Below are 20110 nucleotides of genomic sequence, written 5' to 3'. Positions count from 1 at the left end.
TAAATACAGTATGAGGTTGTTAAAATGCATGCTAACAATACAATAATGACCAACAGGGGTAACGTGGAGTAGAATTCCGTGTTTCGCTCTCTATGGTTCGAGTTAGAGGCGTATTCGTGCGTGCATTGTTGGAAATGTACAATCTGTTGTCACGCGAAACAAACCAACCTGTTTATATACACGCAAAGTAATCAACCAGCTCGAGTTTAGAACGCGTTTTAAACAAATAATAATTTCTTTATTGTTAGAAAAGCCTACTAGGATCACCATTGTTGTTTGCGCGTGCCTTGTTTGTTGTTCGCCAACAGAAATTCACTTGAACAATGAAAACCGACACGAATTCTTGAAATGTACAACTAGCACCTTACATTTCATATTTATTCATTTATGTTTTTATTTGTTTGTGCAAATTGTTAACTACTTTTCGCAAAGTACGTAAGATGCACCTGTGGCTCAGGAAAATAACACACACACACACACAAAAAAAAAAAGTCGTTTCTTTTCTTTCTCTGTTTTTCTTTCTGGGTGCGCTTTGGTAACATTATGATTGGACGTGAGTAGCGCTGCAGGCCCAAATCCCATGTGTCAGCGATAAAACCGGATAACTCTTGCTAAAGAAAAAAAAAAAAAGCATTTTTTAAATAAAAAAAAAAACACAAGCAACACTAAATACAAAACTGCTCGGATATGTTTTTTTTTTTTTTAAGACATCCGTCGTCCACTGATAGTAAGCCATCAGCCTCAAGATGAGTAGCTTTGTAACTTCCTGAAAGAAAGCCTAAAAAAAAAAAAAAAAGTAGGAAGAGATAAAATTGAGACGACACTGTCCAAGGACATCCGGAATAACAACTAAGTTGGATTATCAAAGCCGGTTTTAGAAGTCCAAGTTGATCACCTGCTTCCGGAATATAGTTTATCGCCGCTAGAGGGGGATAAAGTCGGGGTAGTTTATGTATTCGTTTATATATAAGCAAAGCTAAGAGTAGGGATTGGTATCATCACTTAGCGTCACTAATAGCGGGAAATGGGATTATTAGCCTTCATTAGCCTTACTGATGTAGGCAAAAATTCTTTTAATGATACAAAACTATAGTCTCCCCCCCCCCATGTCTTAAAACCAGTTTTTGAGGTACAATAAGCTAGATTTGTAATGCTACAACCAAAACTACATAAATAAATAAATCAAAATGAGCAGTACGTGAAACGTCCACCGTTGTCATGGCAACCGGGCCGATATTTCTCCTTTTTATCTTTTGTCCTAGAATAGGTTGAGTCCCCTCATGAATGGTGAAAGTTTGTCTGTAGGTAGGTCTGTGACTATCTTACCTGTGGTCAGCGTTGCTACTGCTATTTCCTCTATCTTTCTTTTTTTCTGTCTTCGTCGCTTTTGTTTTCTTGATATCAATTGCCATGTTTTTTTTTTTATAGGTTTCTTCTAATTTTATACGATAACGTCCATTAGGCTTAACATCTGCTAAGCCTAATGGGCGTTAATGCTAAATATTATTGCAGAATTATATTTGTTATAATGAAATAGAGACACCTGGAGATTTTTTTTAAACTAATTATGAAAAATGAATTATAAACTAATTATATATACCGCTGAAAAACCATATCACGTAAATGCCTTCCATTTTCCATGATACGTTTGTTATAAATCGAATTTACGCTTTTGTCCAATTAGCTTTGGCTTTCTTCCACGGCCAATATTTTCTTCAACAGTCAGCCAATATTTTATTTTTAAATCTTGACTTGACTTACTTCATTTCTGATTTTCACACTTTACCACGCAGGCTTAGTGAACGTTGTGTGAACTCCAACAGTTGGGTATTGTAATCTGAATTCTTCGAATACACCTGCTAGATCAGGTTACTAAATGACGTGTCAATTATCGCATTTCCAATAGCATACCTAGTCAAAACTCTCCCCTCCCACCCCAATTCTCGGCTGCAAACAGCATACTTTGATTGAAAGCTATGTCCTTGTACATACGTATGTTGAATGCGCATATTTCTAGTCTTGAAAGCCCAAGGTTAACGTGTGTGGAAGTCCATTTGACACCTGAGAAGTGGGTTAGTGGAGGGGGGGGGGGGCAGACAATCCATATTTTATTCGTAAAGGAACGTATGCGTACATTCCACGCACAACAGATCTGTATTTCAAGTATAATAAAAAAAAAAATAATAATAATAAATTCATTTCGATCCACTAGAGGGCGCAATTTCTCCAATTCCAGTAACTACGAGAAACCAAAATGAAATGTATATTTCATTTTTCTTTCTTGAATTATTGATATTGATGTGCCATCTAGTGTCAAAAAATGGCGCTTCTATTTAATACTTAAGCTATGGCTGGTTTTTTTTTTTTTTTTTTTTTTTTTTTTTTAATGTACCGATCGTTCGTTCAGCTTTAATAGGATTTCTACTCCAGGGTGTAGGACTCGGGTGGGAGCACTTTAGAAAACTTTCTTTAAGCACAGAATGGATTGGGGGGGGGGGAATCCAAAACCGCGATTGGAAGCGGCAAGTCTCATAGAAAAGTGTTTCATTAGCGATGACCCCGGAATGATTTGGGGAATACAAAGCAGAGAGAGAGAGAGGGGAGGGGGGGGGATTTGCAAAAATTTCCCCTGAATTATGCCGATCCCTGCTTGGGTATTAATGCAACTGGCAAATGGATGAGTGCGGAGCCAGTCGAGGTAATTTCGGAGGATGGTAAGAGAAGGGTAATGTTCTCCATGTGCACACTCGAGCGTGAAATAGATGACGGAGAGAAGTGCGTGCGCCCCTCGAGGAAAGAACTGCCTTCGTTCTTTGATTCTTCCCTTCCTCCCCCTATCCCCCCCATTTCCAAGACTCGCGCTGATACATGTGTTCAAGAGAAAATTAACTCAGAAAACCGGTGTGTGGAAAAACGTTTTATGACTCACTTGTATAAGCAATTAGTTCCTTTTAATTACCCCATTGTGGCGCGAGGGAAGGGAGGTGATGCGATTTATTTCCTCCTGCTACAGCGCCACCATTGGGGGAAAAAAAAGAAAGGCAGGAGGAAGTACGCTAAGCCACGTGGTGTAGCCATTTAATTTTAACATCCGTTGCTTAAAATAGAGCACTGCACTCCACCCCCCCCCCCATACCCTTTGCGTCATGACCTTTTCGCTAAACCACGTCACGTGACCATCCGTACGGTCAAAGAAGGTCATACGAGAGTCCCCGTGGAATTTAAAATGACGGTTTCTGTTTGTTGCCCATCAGCGTCATTTCAACTTGACCCCGCACACTATTATCTATCAAATAACCTTTACGTCGGAAGGGTCACCATCTCTTGAGAACGCCCATACGTTGTAATACTATTTTCGGTGCGTTCATTGGTACTTCCAGTTTCGCTCGATGGTCGTAGGTGGGGGGGGGGGAGCATTTGCTACGTTCAGAGAAAAGAAACTTGCTAGATGATGTTCGCTGCCACTTTTTCTTTGACCAGGTTGAATCTCAGCCAACTTAATGAGAATGATTCACAGCTTTTCTGTCTCTCTGCAGTAACCTGGACAAAATCACTGTGTGACTTACGAGAAGGTAAACAAATGAAGTTCAACAACCCAGCGATTCAACTGCAGATATCTTTAAGCCTAAAAGCCATTTTTCCCCATCTCGAATACCAAGTTGCATTACATTCGACCAGACAATGATGTATAATTGCGAATACAACTTTGAATCATTTTGATATAAGTTAAATCGACTGGAACTAACACAGACATTTTCTTTATGGACAGCAGAATTCCGATATTATATTAAATCCCTCCCAATGCAAAGCATCTTTTTTCCAATACAAAAATTATTATTATAAGTGTTTATGCATTTTGCGAAACACCTAAAACTATGCTCAAGTCATGCCAATAATGGAAATAACTGATCTATTTAAAATGACCATTTTTCTCTTTGTAACATTAAAATAAAATAAAAAAATGTCTTTCAATCAATCTTCATTGTTTGTAGCATACTCGTACACTAATGTGTCAACCAACATTTGTTTTATGTCATATCTTACATATTAAGAAAACAGCATAAAATTTACTAAACCAACTAGTTATCAATATATTTATATTGAAATATATATTGATGCCGATGTACGCCACCATCTGGAGTAAAATATATATATATAAAAAAAAAGTTTAACAAGTGTTTTTATAGCTCTGGTCCAGGAAAAGAAAAAAATATAGGTTGTTTAGTTTTAGTCAACGATTAGTAGAATCTTCTAGACATTTTTTCCCGTTCGGTCCTAGTCAGATGATTTTTGTCCCGTTAAGAAGGTTTTTTTTTTTTAATTTAATTCTCAAAAAAAAAAAGTCGAGTTTGTAACCCTTTTAGAACTCAAGCTTTTTTTCGTAAAATAATACTAGTTAGGATTGGGAACACAAAATGGTGCCATCTGCCTGTTTTATCATATCTCTGTATAAAAAATACTTAGGGGATATTTTAATGTGTTTTAATTAAACTCTGTAGTTCAGTCGATACTGACGAAGCCTTTTGGATGGGGTCGTTAAGAGACAATGTCACCAAAGGGCGTCTGTCGACCTGAGTTCGAAGCTAGGAAGCGAAGAACCTTTATGAGCGTTATTCAAATGAAGATGAGTTAGCCGGTCTCAACCCCCCCCCCCCCCCCCAATTTTATCCGGGATCGGAACCGGCATATGGCTGCGAGGTATTCATGGTTGTAATTCATGTGTGTTCACGGGGATGATTTGCCTATTCTGGGGGACGAAAAACCCGAGTTTCCGGGTGAGGAAAAAAAACCCTACCTCCGTATGAGACCGGTTAACTCACCTTTAGTGGAAAGAGACCAGATAAAGGTTCCTCACGTCACTGACGGGAATCGAACCCAGATCTTTCCGACCAAAGGGCTTCGTCTATACCGACTGAACCACGGAGATTCTAAGGAACGATACACTGGTCTCAGAGCCTTATCTTTCAACTTCAATTCAAAACAGCTAAATTTCATCACAATTTATCCAACGGCGAGTAAAAAATTTTCTCTTTTTTTGTTTTGTAAATAATCTGATAATTAAAATACCACTAGTTTTAAAGTCTGGTTCAGCGAACTCTGGATCTGGAGCCAAATTGGATATATTTTAATCTGTAATTATTTAGATGTATACTAACTAATAAATAAAGATTCATTCGGAATACGTATTGACGATTATCGCGATAGAGGAAAAGGTAAAACATTTGCTCCTAATAAAAGCAAACAAATAAAAATAGAAATGAGATGATAACCTCAATATAATCTGAAGCCAGAGATTAATTTATTATAATACAATGCCGTCAACAGAGAAAACAATACTTGCAATACGTAATAGGCTAATTTCGTGGTGGAAAAAATGCAAAAAAAAAAAAAAATAAATAATAATAAATAAATAAATAAATGATACTAATTCGCAGTCGTATAAGTCCGGATATGCACCACTTCAATCCTTCTACCCCTTGCCCTAGAGGGGGAAAACAGCGTATAAATAGAAAAGGTCAATCGCGACGCCACAAAAGCTGTCTGGAATCGTGAGGGTTATCAAGTCTGCTGTTACGATGTCACTTGGGGGGTAGGAGAGTTGGGGGGAAAGGAAACGACATGACATTCCACAGAGTAACCCTACCGACTCAATGCGAGTCGGTAGCCCCGTCGCACTGCCCCGACAACAATGGAAACGGGGGGATGGGAGGACCAAAGTCACCGGCGAGAAATGCGGAGCGTGCTTGATGAATTGGGCGCTCGTGCTCGACAACAGAGCGAGCCGTTTTCTCCCCAAGCGAATGCGATGACCATGAGGGAGATAATCATAAAGAGAGAAAAGAGATTAATCAGCGGCGGATGTTGCTACACTTGTAATTATCCGCACTAAGTGACCGCCTTTAAGTGTTTCGCATCGATCGCCACCGGCGGGAGTTCAACTGCGATCGTACACACGCACACACACACCAGAGAGTTTGCTTCATTAGCCGCCAAGTAGACGGCCCAAGAAAATCGGGGTTATGCGTGTTCGGGGAGGGCTTATTTCGAAAGCAGAGACACCCACACGGACTTCCTAATTTGGGCTCGCGCTTTGACACCATGCTCCGTACCGTGGACCGTATTATCCTCCCCCACGTGTCACCCATTTACCGGTTAAGCAGGGATCGAACCATTCGGAACGATTGATTGTGTTGGCTGTTCTCCGGCTAAATCTAATTGCGACATCGTTTTTCGCTGGTTAAGTCCGATTTACGGTGTTAGATCGATCAATTTTAGAGTAGTCCATTTACAGGACGACTGAAAGGATTCCAATCCACTTAGGAGATTGAGTACGCTTCTGAGCAGTCCGATTTACAGGGTCAAAGATTCTCAACCAGCGGTGCTGTGACACATTCTTGTGTCCACAAAATGATTGTTTAAATGGCAAATAAATAATTTCACCTCTTATTTATTTATTTTTTTTTATTCTTAATTCATAATTAAAATCGCTTTGTAGCGTAGTCGGCATGATGCGTTCTTTCGTAGGAAAAAAAAAAAAAAAAACCTGGATTTCAATTTCCCATCTAGGACAGCAATAACCCTTATAAGTGTTGTCGTTAGACCAGCAATTTCATTCCAGAAACACAGCATTTCAATTCTTTTAAACTGTGTAATGCTTGTAAATGTTAACATAGTGATAATTTTTAGATATTGAAATGGAGACTATTTTAAATCCATCCACGTTTTATAGTCAAATATTTAAGAAAACAAATAAGTAAAAATAAACTTTAAAGTTTCGAAATTTACCAGAAAGTTCATGAGAATAATCATCGGGTCAGAGTTGCTTTGACTTGCATTACTTTAAAGACACGAACTCTGCCAGGAGTTCGTGCCAAGATATTCGCCATCTATTAAACCTTTAAAAGCTGTCTTTTACATTTCGTTCTATAATTAGCTATAAAACATGGATGGATTTATAATAACCTCTCCATTTCATATCTACAATGCCAAATTGAAGCTTATTATATATATATATATTTTTTTTTTTTTGCTAGTGGCGTCATTCTGAAAATTGTACGTGATCGGAATCATCACAAAACAGAAGTCGTAGATATAGTCACAGACAGAAAGAATGCATACTGGATACAAACGATCATATCTGTATAAAATCTTTGTAGATTAGCAGGAATTCATATCAACATCTTGACGATCAAGTTTCCAAAATCGGTGTTCCAGACACCAGTGTAATTAGCATTTCCTGTTAATGCACAAACGAGACGATTTCTGAAAGCCTTACACTTTCACGAAGCATCCCAAATGGAAAAGACACTTATGTGTTTTCTCCCTACGCTGTCCGTAGTACAATGCCGGACTGCCTCTGCGTGTGCATATCCAATGTTGTGATACATATAAATCAGCCATTTTATTTTAAGCGTTTAAAAATGTTATCAATGGCGGTTTTATATGTTGCAAATCATAATATATGTCTGATTTTATAATCAAACTGCCACTTATGTAAGGTAGATGTGACGTATTGTTTCCATGGAGACTACAGATCCTGCTTACGTAATAATAGATCTTTTAGGACGTACAATAAAATAGTTTTGTTTAATCAGAACGCGTGAGACGACAGGATGGATGTTTCCATGACAATGAGTTTCTGCTTGCGTACAGCAGGTAGTAGAGTAGTCGACGCTGTTTTTATTGTTGACTGGAATGTATTATCAATCAACAAATATCTTGAAAAAACTTGTCTCTTGCTATAAATCAGTGTTCAACGCGACATTTATAGCAATTTTTTTTACATAACTCACATCATGAATGAATTATAATTTATAATTCTGATTCATGCTGTGATTAGAAGAATCCTGTTAAAATCCTGAAAGATTAATCTCTCTGTTTGCAAAACACAGAGAGAGATTAAGCACAGTATTTCCAAGGCATTATTTCTACAACCAATGTCTCTATTTGTATATAAACAGCTTTTTCGTTAAACAAAAAAAAGCAGTTCTCCAAAGAGCGGAAATATATCAGTAATCCAACATTGCATGTTTACTACGAATGCAGGTATGCACTCCTCCACCCCCTCCTCCCCTGGAATAAAGAAAGAAAAGGAAAATCTCGACTTTGCCCTTATCCCATTTGCTATGTCTGTTCACACGCGATATGACTCTACCCCTGCTATTAAACTTTCCCAGGTTATGTGACAAGGTGACACCAGAAGCGACGACGAGGGTAAAGTGCGGTATGCAGAGGTCAGCCAAGAAACGTAAACACTCGGCGAAGGCCACACGAGGAGAAAGAGAGACACACACACACACACAAACACACTACCTGAGAAGAGATAGAAAAGCTACACACACACACACACACAGAGATGTCAAGTGAGAGCAAGGAAGATTAAGTTGTCTTTCCCAGACAGACGCACGTGTGCGCATTCTTGGATCGCTTTTATCTGAGCAACGGAAAACGTTGCCACCACCCACAACGAAGCCCTTTGGTTGTCGGGACACCGATTTTCCTTCTGGCGGTATATTTGTCACTGTTAGTCGGCTGTGATCAACAACAGATTGCCGCTAATATTATTTATTACAGTACCAACCGTAGTAGTAATCACTCTGACCCATATCGATTCACAAGATCTCATGACAAGCCTCTTTTTTTTTTTTTCCGATTGAACAAAATTCAACTATCAATATAAAATCTCAGATTGTATATAATTCGTATGCATTTTAGGTTGATTTCGAAGGGTTACCATCACATATGGCCGAGCGGTCAGCGTATCCGCTCTCCAGCCAAAAGGATGCGAGTTCGAATCTCGCTGTGGGCATGGATGTTTGTGATTGTCTGTGGAAAAACTAGTGGTAGTGGTCGGTGGTAGATGGCGTTGGTGTAGATGTTGAACGTAGTAGTAATTGGTGGATTCAGTGGTGGAGATGGAAAGTTGTGGAGTAGGTGCCCTCCCTCAATGAGTCCTTGAACTCCCTGGAGGTGCTACGTAATAATAATAATAATAATAATAATAATAATTAGTAAAGTAATCGTAAACAATTCCTTATGATCCTAAGCCTAATAATAATAATTCAAGTAAAAAAGGAGAGAATTCTTAAGGCCAGTCTTCCAAGTGACTGCACACGATACATAATCGGCATCCCTATCCTTAGAAAAAAATCTTAAAAAAAATCCCTATCCTCTCTTTCAATCTATCTAACCCTATCCTCGGAACAGCTATGAAGACCTAAAGAACTATGACCTCTATCTTTTCAAGAAACATTGACATTTGTCCACACCGGGACTTATATGCTATGGGTTTCGAGCGCTCTAGTAGGCAGAGTTGATATTAAAAAATAAATAAAGAGCGCCAAAGACACATAAACTGTTACTCTATATAATAAAATAGTTCTGTTTGTTTGTTTGTTAAGCTGCATTTTTTTTTTTTACATGCTTGCCAAATATTTCTAAAAATTCGACAATACCCTTTAGTTGGAAAGCCCGCGGTTCGAAACCGGTTTAGGGCAACTGGAGGTTCTTTATAAGGGTGTTTGCAGCTGATGGTAAGTTAGCCGATCTTATACTGGTCGGCAGGGATTTTTCCCTGCCGACCAGTATAAGATCAAGCACAAACAGTAAACGTCTGTAACAATCCATATTGTTTTCCTAAAGAACTATGACCTCCATCTTTTCAAAAAAACGTTAACACTTGTCCATGAGAGATTTATATGCTAGGGATTTTGCGCCCTCTAGTGGACAGGGTTGATATTTAAAAAATTAAATAAATAATTCTATCATGAAATTTGAGTCAGGCTAATTAAGCACTCTGTAACTTCCGTGGTTGTCGTAGAAACAAATAAACCAAAAAAATTCTCTCTCTCTCTCTCTCTGGAGAACACACTTTAACAGGAAATCAAATCAACAGGAAGATACCTGCACACAACATCTCATTAATGTAAAGCCCTGGAGGAAAATATGATAAAAATACTCATCACCATGATAATATTTTAATTTATATGATAATGATGAGTCGGATTTATAAGATGTTCTTACGGGCTGTGATTTCAAATAGAGTTTAAAGTCTAACCGGAGGTTCTAAATATAGTTTTTGTGATTATACAATTTTAGAAGTTTTTGATTGCAAAAGAATATCTAACAAGAATGACAAAAAGAAAAAAAAAAAAAAAATCCGAAATAAATTTTGGAATGATTACAATTGACACAATTGAACCTATGGATAAAAAAAAAATCAACAATGTAGAACATCCTGTTCATTTCATTGTTGTGAAATTCTAATTGTTGCAAGCCTTTAGCTGATTGGTTAATTTTCTTCCTTGGTATTGTGTTCACCGTAGGACGTCAAAATAGCAAAACTGTCTTTTTTTTCTTCTTTTTTTTTAATCCGAACAACACACAAAAGATAGCTACCGATAGTAAAGATTTTCATTAATAATTTTTTCATTAATATTAATGATCCTAGCTTTTATCTAATTACTACGGTACACATTCGTTCCACTAGATGGCACTGGAGGCAATTGACACGCAACTTTCTAAAATGACACGTTTGGATCCCAAGGGGATATAATCACACACAAAGGAGGAGTATACGAAAACCGATCCTTATGTCATCGCGTCCATACACGCGTTTGACAAGCATTAAAAAAAAAAAAAAATAAATAAAAAAAGCTACGTTTGCATCTCCGGGTGTGCTGTTACCGGAAATGTGGCGATTGCTAGCTACTCTTTAATTAAACACCCCCAGGAGAGTAAAGCAATATGAAAGAAATAGCAGAGTTCACTGCTCCAGGCCACTTGATGCTCAAACATCGGTCCTCATACTTGATGTTGGGTCGCAGATGCCATGAATAATAAAGATGGTAATTAGGACCTCTCGGTGCTCTAGCAAACCCCTGAATTAACGTTTTAGCACAAAAGATAATTTTCTCCAGACTAAAAAAGAACAAACAATAATAATAAATGTAAAAAAAAAAGCTACAGGGATATATCTATTAATTATTCCAATCTATCTTTCGTGACGTTACATATCTGGCGGAAAAAAAACGAATAAAATATAAAACACCATTTTTAAAAGAACATAAGTTCACGATCTATTTTTTTTTTTTTTTTTTTTTTTTTTTTTTTTTTTTTTTTAATGGTTGGCTGGGTTGTCTTTCTTGAGAACTAATGGCTGCTTATAGTTCTTATGTTGTCTTTTTGTTATCGTAAGATGAATTATAGATGCTAGAATCTTAATGAAGCGTGGCTAACATATGTTTTTATTACCGCAGATTTTTTTTTTTATTTTCTTTTCCATTTCCAACATTAATGCACAGTTGCGCTTAAGTTAATGTTTAAAATGTTCTTCTAACTTTAATTTTTTTTTTAAAGTTTCACTAAAATTAAGAAAAAAAATAATTTTGGGCTTTTCTTTTGCATATATAACAGAAATGATCGTACTTTAACTAACTATATATAGTTAGTTATATATAAACTAAAAATTATAACAATCACGAAGTTAACAATTATACGAGCATTGTTGTCTTATTTTATTTACAACAATGTTAAGCAATATTTTAGTTGTGACTACTCTTAATTCATTTCTATTGTTAGCCGGCAATTTTCACGTGCGGCAATTTGTTAATGACGATGGACGTTTGGAACTCACAATAAACGCAGAATATTTGTGTACAGAAAATCTGTACACAAAATAAACAGATAAAAATTCCTCAGTTTTGCATGAATCTATTGAAGGTAAACATTTATTTGTAGTACGCTATCTGTTGTTTCGCCCCCCCCCCCAAACTCCTGGTCTCCTTGGCAAGAATTCAGTCAGTTCGTATAGTATGTTGAACAACTAGGATTATTATGCATCCCACACATCCGCGTAAACTGCAATAATATTTGTTTTCGACCTTACGAAAGTAAATTCTGTTTACAGAGTTTACTTTTCCTACTTATTCTGGAAAGTATAACATAAATATAAAAGAAAAAATTAACATGGAATTTTTAATATATATATATATATATATATATATATATATTAAAATTATTACGTAAATATTTTATAAATAAACTTATTAACAGGAAGGTTTCCTGGAATTTTATCGAAATTATTTCCTTGCGCTGATACCCAACCAACTGCGCAAGTGAATTTGCCTTTTTATTTTAAAGAATGTAAATAAAACGATTGCGTAAATAACAACCAGGAAAAGTGAATTATTTATAGGAAAATCGAGCTGTATAAAGATGGCAAAACACGTCTAATAGAAAACTTCTCAGTTTATTACATATGTATTAACTATTACACATATAATTAAGTCATGCAATTTTCCATAAAAATTATATATTTTCTTAATATTTCTCAATTATTTCACGGACGTCTAAGTTGATATTCTGCATCTATGTTTTTAAAGGATCAGCAGGATTCCTCTTGTGTTCACATGAATGAACTGATTTCTAATTCCTTCTTCTTCTCCGTTCGACGTATTAGGCCTACTGGCTTGTTACAGAGCTGACTTGAGCTCTTGAAAGTCGTACCCATCCCGAGGATAAGGTGACTAACCCTATGCCTCCCGGTATGTTCTATGGCTGTAGCTGCGTGTGTTCACTTGTCGGTTTGCCTGCTTGTGCAATGAAAAACCCCAGATAAACTGGGGATAAAACCTTGCTGTCCACACCCAAGGACGGCTAACTTGGCTATGGCTGAGGATAATCCTTAAGTTCCTCAAGTCACCGACGGGAATCGAGCCTAGGACACTCCTTCCCAAGACATGGTTGCGAAGCGCACAGCCACTAGGCTAACAGCGCGGACTCTTGTATTTCTCTTGTATTCATATGAATTGATTTCTAGTTCCTAGTTTAATTAATTTTTTTTTTCGTACGGTCCATTACATGGATAAGGTGGGGTCAACAATTTGTAAACAATATATCCTTGTAACTGCTATTCATTGTTATCGTAAATCCCTATTATAAAGTGAGTTCAAATAGTCAACTGCCCAAGCCCAATGATGTGAGCTCTAGTCAGTCACACACACAACGCAGTATTTTTAAACATTTATTATTATTATTATTGGAATTCCACCAGAACTAACTTCATCTAAGGGTGGCCTGAACCGACTGATACATTATATTTACCTATGACCTGAAAATATATTCTTGGTGGGTTTTATGTCTGGGAAAAAAATGACTGGAACCCCAGTAGTAAATCGCGTAACAAACCCACAGACACAATCCAGAACCTACTAACTCAGTGCTGAAAGAAAAAAATCGCACACGTGAATCGTATACTTAAGTATATAATCACTATAGCCAAATCGATATGCACGAAAATTCGCCATCCCACATCTAAAAGTAGTGTTAGTAGCCCATTTTCTCACATTTTTTTTTTTAAATATGTATATATAAACATAGCAATAATACAGAGATTCAACTGTGCTAAACTAGATAATTATGCTATATATGTATTTTAATTTATCTATTCCTCCAGACATAACGATTATTATTTTTTCAAGTTTATAATAAATTTATGAAGGCCATTCTACATCTATGATACCATTTGGACCAAATTATAAAACAATCTGACCCCTCGTATCAGCTTTACAATGTTGCGGGAGGAGCAGTGGCGGCTCGTGGCTTGAAATCGTGGGGATGCTGCAACTTTCGAAATATACATACACACTGTAAATAGTGTATACGTGTTTGGATAGAATATCAAAATTATGGTAAAACTTTTAAAAAATTAAACATGAAAAAATATTGTTTATTATCGATAAAATTATACAGTTTGGTATAATTCAAAATTACTTAAAAATAAAATCCATTATCATAACCCCAATAATGTTCTAAAATAAAATCTATAACAAATGTTATGTCTTTAATTGTAATGTCCAAATATTTAAACAGACGGAGTAAACACAATAAGCACTACTACTGGCGCAAACTACATATAAACAACAGTGGAACTGTGCGACGGACAGTGCCGCATTACGCTAATAGCTCGCATCTCAGAGCAAATACTAGCAATATGACACTGTGGTAAACACAGTGCTGCTAGCGTCCTTCGCCCTCCTAAGTGCTACAAGATGGATTTTTATTCTTTTTTATACGAAATAAGAGAATTGTATAGGATTGTTGATGATAAAATTAAATATTACAAGCAAATATAAATAAATTAATAAATATATTTATATATCGAGAAAAATTGGGGATGCTGCAGTTCCGTAGTGCCTATGCACGAGCCGCCCCTGGGAAGAAGGATTGTTTTTTTTTTTTTTTTTTAATCACAATCCCATCAAGAAAGGTTGGACACCTACAGGATAGGCTCATCTACTGGCAAATGTTTATTTGGTTTGTAACACGTCAAATTATTTACAATTTTGAAATATTCTAAGAGTTTATATTGCATTTCAAATTAACTACGGTTCACAAAAACTCCCGATTTTAAAACACAATTTTTTAATCTTAATTTTAAAATATCGTTTCTTCCACACCCCTTCTCTTAACACATTCGACTTGCATATATTTCTGTCTAAGTGTTACTGTTAGAACAAAGCTGAAAGGGAGAATTGTTCTTATCTGTCACCACATTAACATGTGGCTTCGATGCCTACTCGAGGGCATTGCCTTTGTGTATCTTGTTACGCGAAATGCATCACTCATGTATGGCTTCGCATTCTGATAGCGCCACACTGAAGGTGACATACTTTTCCGGCCATGAAGGATATCGATAACGTACGGAGTGATTCATTACGTCGGGGTCTTAGAGGTCGTGTCAAGCTGAAAATTGAATACATCTGGAAGTATTTAGCGATATCAACGACGACTAATCTCGCGTTGAAGGCTTCATTTCCGAAACAAAGTTAGAGACACGATTGAGCTAACGGCAGCGCGCACAATAAGGGAATCGATCACGTGACTCGTCAGTCGCATCTCGCGCCGTGCTTAATTCGTTAAACGAATAAAAAAAAATAAAAAAAAGCCGACAAAAGAAAGATGAACGCTAACAAAGGCTGTTCCTCACTTATTCAGATACGGTGATACAGAAAGTTCACGCGTGCTTATGTGTGGTAATGTAGAGGGCGTTAATGTCGCGACTGGTGTTGATCTTTTCGCAGTGTGGAGTGAGTTAATTTTCTTCTTTGTACACGACGAAGGTCATTTATCTTCGACAAATCCCCCCCCCTAATGAAAGCAACCCCTAAAACCAGCTGTCACCACTAATTTGTATCAGGAAACAACCCACCCGGCTATCGGAACTAGGAGACGGCCCACAATTAAGCCAGCGTTAGAGGATAACGGCCTCATCTAGCCCACTGATGTCTGTGTGTGTGTGTGTTGGAGTGAGTCTCTCTCTCGCTCCGTAGATTCCCTTACGTTTCCACCCCTCTATCCACCCAATAAGGGTAACATGTGGTAGACAATGGCTTCCCGCCCTTCCACCCAGTGACATATGCCATAATTACACGCACTGAAAGGGGGGGGGGGGCGGTGTTAGAGGAGAGAGCGTACGGAAGTCAAGCGGAGACCATCTGTGTTCATGATGAGATTTTGGGCCGCAGTTTGCCATCAAATACGCTAACGGCAGGTTTGTGGCCAAATTCATTTAGTGTTCGGGAGATGTGCGAATTTGGACTGTTTACAAATACAGCCGCGGGCCTGTATTCCTCCCTCCCAAACAGTCAACTGATACCGCATGTAATTGATGATCATCTCCCAATACACGTGCCTCAGTCAAGTGCTTGTAATTAGATATGTCCAAGAGCCGCACCGAACATCCCTCTGCCATCCTGATTATATCTTTGTTAAAAGTAGACCGGAAACGCAACTTAAAATGGTCTCCGATAAAAATAAATAAATTGAAATAACCAGAGCTCCTTCACGAAGCCTATCCAAGGCTCCATACGCTTTATCTGCTGTTCTTTGTATTATTGCCGTTCTAAGTTTCCCCTGCGAGTCCAGCATTCAAATCAACGTTGAAATGAACTGCACTGTTCGTGTTTTGAACGTCAGTATAGTACGCAATGTCTTTTATTTATTTATTTATTTATTATTGTTTTTTTTTTAATTGACGAAATCGTCGAATCTTCTTCCTTTGATTGTCTGCTTGAACGTGGAAACAAAAAAGATTTTATGGAATTTTGTTGTAGCAACGCCAGTATATTATGTCGGTTTAAGTTGGTGTGTTCTCTGGCTGGTTGGCCGGATTTTTGTATAAAAATTTGAGTTTCCAAAGCCCTCAGTTAAAGAGCTTTTATAAAGATAAAGGTTTCTTGTCATAAATGAGATTCGAACCTATATTTCCAACAGAAAGGCAAATATCATAGCAATTGTACTACGTAACAGAAAAGAAAATCTTAAGGTGTCCACAGTACCGAAAGTAAAAACAATGCAGAATAATCGTGGGTTTGCAATACGATATCTGCAAACACTTAGCAGAGTTAGTCAAGAGTTAGGTAAAAAAAAAAAAAAAAAAAAAAAAAAAAAAGCTAACTTATTTATTTATTCGAATGTTTATGGGTTATAGTTTCTTGGAAATACTGTTGATCGGAGCTTGTTCCAAAATACAACTATAAACATTCGACAAAATAAAATAACTTAGTTGTAACAAGTTTTAGTTTTAAGTTATGCAAATTCATATGAACAATGTCAGTGGAAAAACTATAAAAGGGATAGATACCGAGTAGTCTGCATGACTGAGAATGAAGCGAGTTCGTTAGAGAGATGTCATCATTCAATATGTCTATTGAATAATAACAACAAATATTGAATAAAACCGCGATTAACTGTCCTGACAATATTTAGAACAAATGCGTGTGTTTGTCTTCACGGTGGTCAAAGTTAATGCGCGTGATTTTTCCCACTGAAGAACACAAAACTAGCCATAGACTATATATAGTGAAACAGATAATATAGCTGCATAGAAAAGCAACATGGTGTTACCCATTATTACTGGGATAATCCTACGGGGGGGGGAGACAGCAAGAGTCTTCTTTCTTCTTTACATCATAACCAAAAATATATTTTAGTCTTGACTGTATTATTACTCACATGTACAGCAATTTTTATCCTCTAACACTCATTTATTGTCATTTCGATATCCAACAGTTTTATTTTTTCTTATTACTGTTATTACAGGAAGATTAACCTTCCTAAGTAAATGCATTAAGACGTCACTTCTTGAGATTCCTCTGACTCATCCACACATACACATCTTACTTGGTATCATATTTCGTGACAGTTATTACCTGAAGTATTATTGTTCAAAATGGCCATCTGCCACCGAAAGAAATCTAAAATTAAAAAAAAAAAAAAAAAATCAAAGAAATCTTTAAATACAAAAATGTATATTCCTAACTGTGTAAACAAGTTGACATGACTTATGCAATCCATTCCTGTTTGCCATTAACTTCAAAAGACTAGAAATCACCTTCTTGAAAGGCTTTAGTTTTATCAAGCGGCATTATAAAGCCTAGAGAAGGATTTACAGGTACAACATAAACTATGCCTCGCGTTTTTATTAGTCCATAAACAAGAAGGCAAAGTATACTCAACAAATGAAATACGTAACATCCCCATTTCGGGTTCTTTCTCCACAATTAAATAAAATTTATCACCAAACTCTTCATCATACTAATCATCTAACAATGGGAAACTGCCATGCTATGCTTATCGACGAAATTGCCTGCTAAAAGAAACACATATGTCAGCCAATAAAAGACTGCTTTGGATAATATGCGACGACATACACTAAGATGAAATAATAAATGGGCAACATACTCATATGTAATCCTTCTTATGCACACTGCTATATAAGGTAAACAGAGATACTGTTTGCCTTATATAGATCTTATGAATCACATCAGGTCTCTTCAACAAGACAATGCACCATTGCCATACTGCGTGTGCTATTGCAACACAGTTTAAGGAAAATGCCGTGGAAAAACTTGAATGGCCTCCACAGAGACAAAAACTCAATGTAACAGCTTTGGAACAAAGTTTCTTTGAAATATGACGCTGTCCCATTAACACAGTAAGTAATAATCAACGGAAATTAATGTAATAACAAGGTCCATAAAAATTAGAACGTAATGAGTGATGGATGAGGTTATTGTATTAGTTAGAAGCTCGTCCAGAATGGCCCGGATGGGATTATAAAAAAAAATAAATCTGTAAATGTTTATTTCAATCTTGAAAAGTACAATATCTTAGTGGCAAAATTAACAATTGATTTTGATTCCATTGTTATAGTTTTAAAACCTAACAATCGAATATGAATAATAATTGGCACGTGAAATAACGAGTGAAATAAACAATCACGAATGGGTTTCACTATTGCCTATTTTGAAAAATAAATTGTTAAACGATTTTTTTTCTCCAATAATAATAATAATAATTAATGATAAATATTCAAGGATATTTGTCTTACTTAAATTAGCTCTTAGAGGTTCAAATAACAGGAAAATGCAGACATGATCGATCATATTAAGGTTACTTTTCCAGTGATGGGCCTTCGTAAACACTGGACAACTCAGAATGTGTGAAACTTGAAGGTTAACACTAGTCGACTGTGAATAGTATGAAGCCGATCGATTTACTAGGGGGGGGGGGAATAGGAAGCGGGGGGTTGTAATAGAAAGGCTGGTCATGCTATTAGAAAGGTATGCATGCCGTTGCTAATTTACCGTTCAAACTCATCGGCCACACACACACACACACACACACACAGACGACGGCCAAGAGGGTTCCTATTATCAATTACAATTCTCCCTTCCATTCTCACCGAGCTATTCATATTTTCCAGAAGATCTACGAGCAACGCAGTATTGGCCACCGAATTCAATTTCATCGCTAACAGGATTCGTATCAATCCCGCTGAGGGAAAAGGAACTTCGGAGTCTGAAATCGGACTAGAATTGTACCAAGAGGTAATTAACATTAATCCACCAACACGGCAAAGTGAGGATTTACAACAATTACCGTTGCAGGGAGGGGGAGGGGAAAGAGAACGTAAATTACAAGCGTTCTCAATAGCGTCCATTAATTCTACTATTGACCAACGCGAGATAGCTCTCCACACCAACACCATTCCGCGCATTCCTCCCTTTATACTTCGCTATGGTGCACCACAGAGGCAGTAAATATGGCAGACGATGTGAGAAATTCCTCGGCTTGTCCCAGTGGAAGAGGCCGCTCATTAGATAGGCGAGAGAGGAGGGGTTTAAACAATCTTTTCGGTTACCATGACAACCGTGCTTCTGCGAAGAAGTAAATAAATGCAAACTACTCCCAGCATGCGCCGATGGTTCGCACATAAATCACCAAATAATGGGACGGGACGTCAGACAATCAAATTTGAATGCAATTAATTCGCGACACATCAAAAAAAGATTCGTTGTTCATACTATACTGAGAAGTTTTTTTTTTTTTTTTTCTTTTCTAGTCCGTCAGACTCGCGAAGAGAACGGGAAATTACCTCGTCGTACACACTATCCGACCACAAGTGCACCGGTGCAAATTGATGAGCGGCCTCAGCAACCTTCTCTTGTTAACACGCTGAGGTAACTCCACGGACATGGGGGGGAGCTAATTAGGGCGCATGACAGGACCACATTATAAACATTTTTTTTTTTTAATGTTTACACGCCGCTTTGAAAACAGTTAAGATAAACTTAGAGTCCGTTACGTCGCTCTCTAAAACCAACGAACGACCGCCCTCTCAATGGATTCCACACCAGCCCACAAGACACCAGTAAACTCTTAGCCGAACTCAGTAATCCAAAGAAAGCAGTCTGTCAACGTCTTCATCGGATTGTAAAGGTCAAGAACCCGCCGATAAGAGGTGATCTTGATTGGGTGAAATTGCGAAAGGGGTAGTCCGCTTTGAACTCGGTTTCAGAAGGGAATTAGGGAACTTCGCCACCAAGGTCATAAAATATTAAGGGTTTGTTTTGCCGAATATTTTTTTATTGTTAAGACATGCCTTATAAAGTCTTCAAGCTATTAGAAGCTCATTTAGAAGGTGGAGAGTTTTTCCCTTCCGGATACTCCCGTTTTTCATCCAGCAACACAGGCAAATCGGCCAGAGAACACGCGCATTTTTCAAACATAATGACACATTTGCCATAGAGCCTTAGTTGTTTCA

At 37.3% G+C, this 20110-nt stretch overlaps 1 protein-coding gene across 2 annotated transcripts in view; it reads right to left on the bottom strand.

The window, feature by feature from the left end:
* The window catches only part of LOC150094852 (caskin-2-like), a 378559-nt gene that overhangs the window by 235424 nt on the left and 123025 nt on the right, over window positions 1-20110 (bottom strand). The window lies entirely within an intron of this gene.

This window comes from Typopeltis vanoorti, chromosome 21 (genome assembly GCF_054136105.1).
Source record: "Typopeltis vanoorti isolate ZY-2024b chromosome 21, IOZ_Tvanoo_1.0, whole genome shotgun sequence".
Taxonomy (NCBI): domain Eukaryota; kingdom Metazoa; phylum Arthropoda; class Arachnida; order Uropygi; family Thelyphonidae; genus Typopeltis; species Typopeltis vanoorti.
The sequence above is the reverse complement of the archived record's forward strand: the minus strand, read 5'-3'. Positions and strand labels throughout refer to the sequence as shown.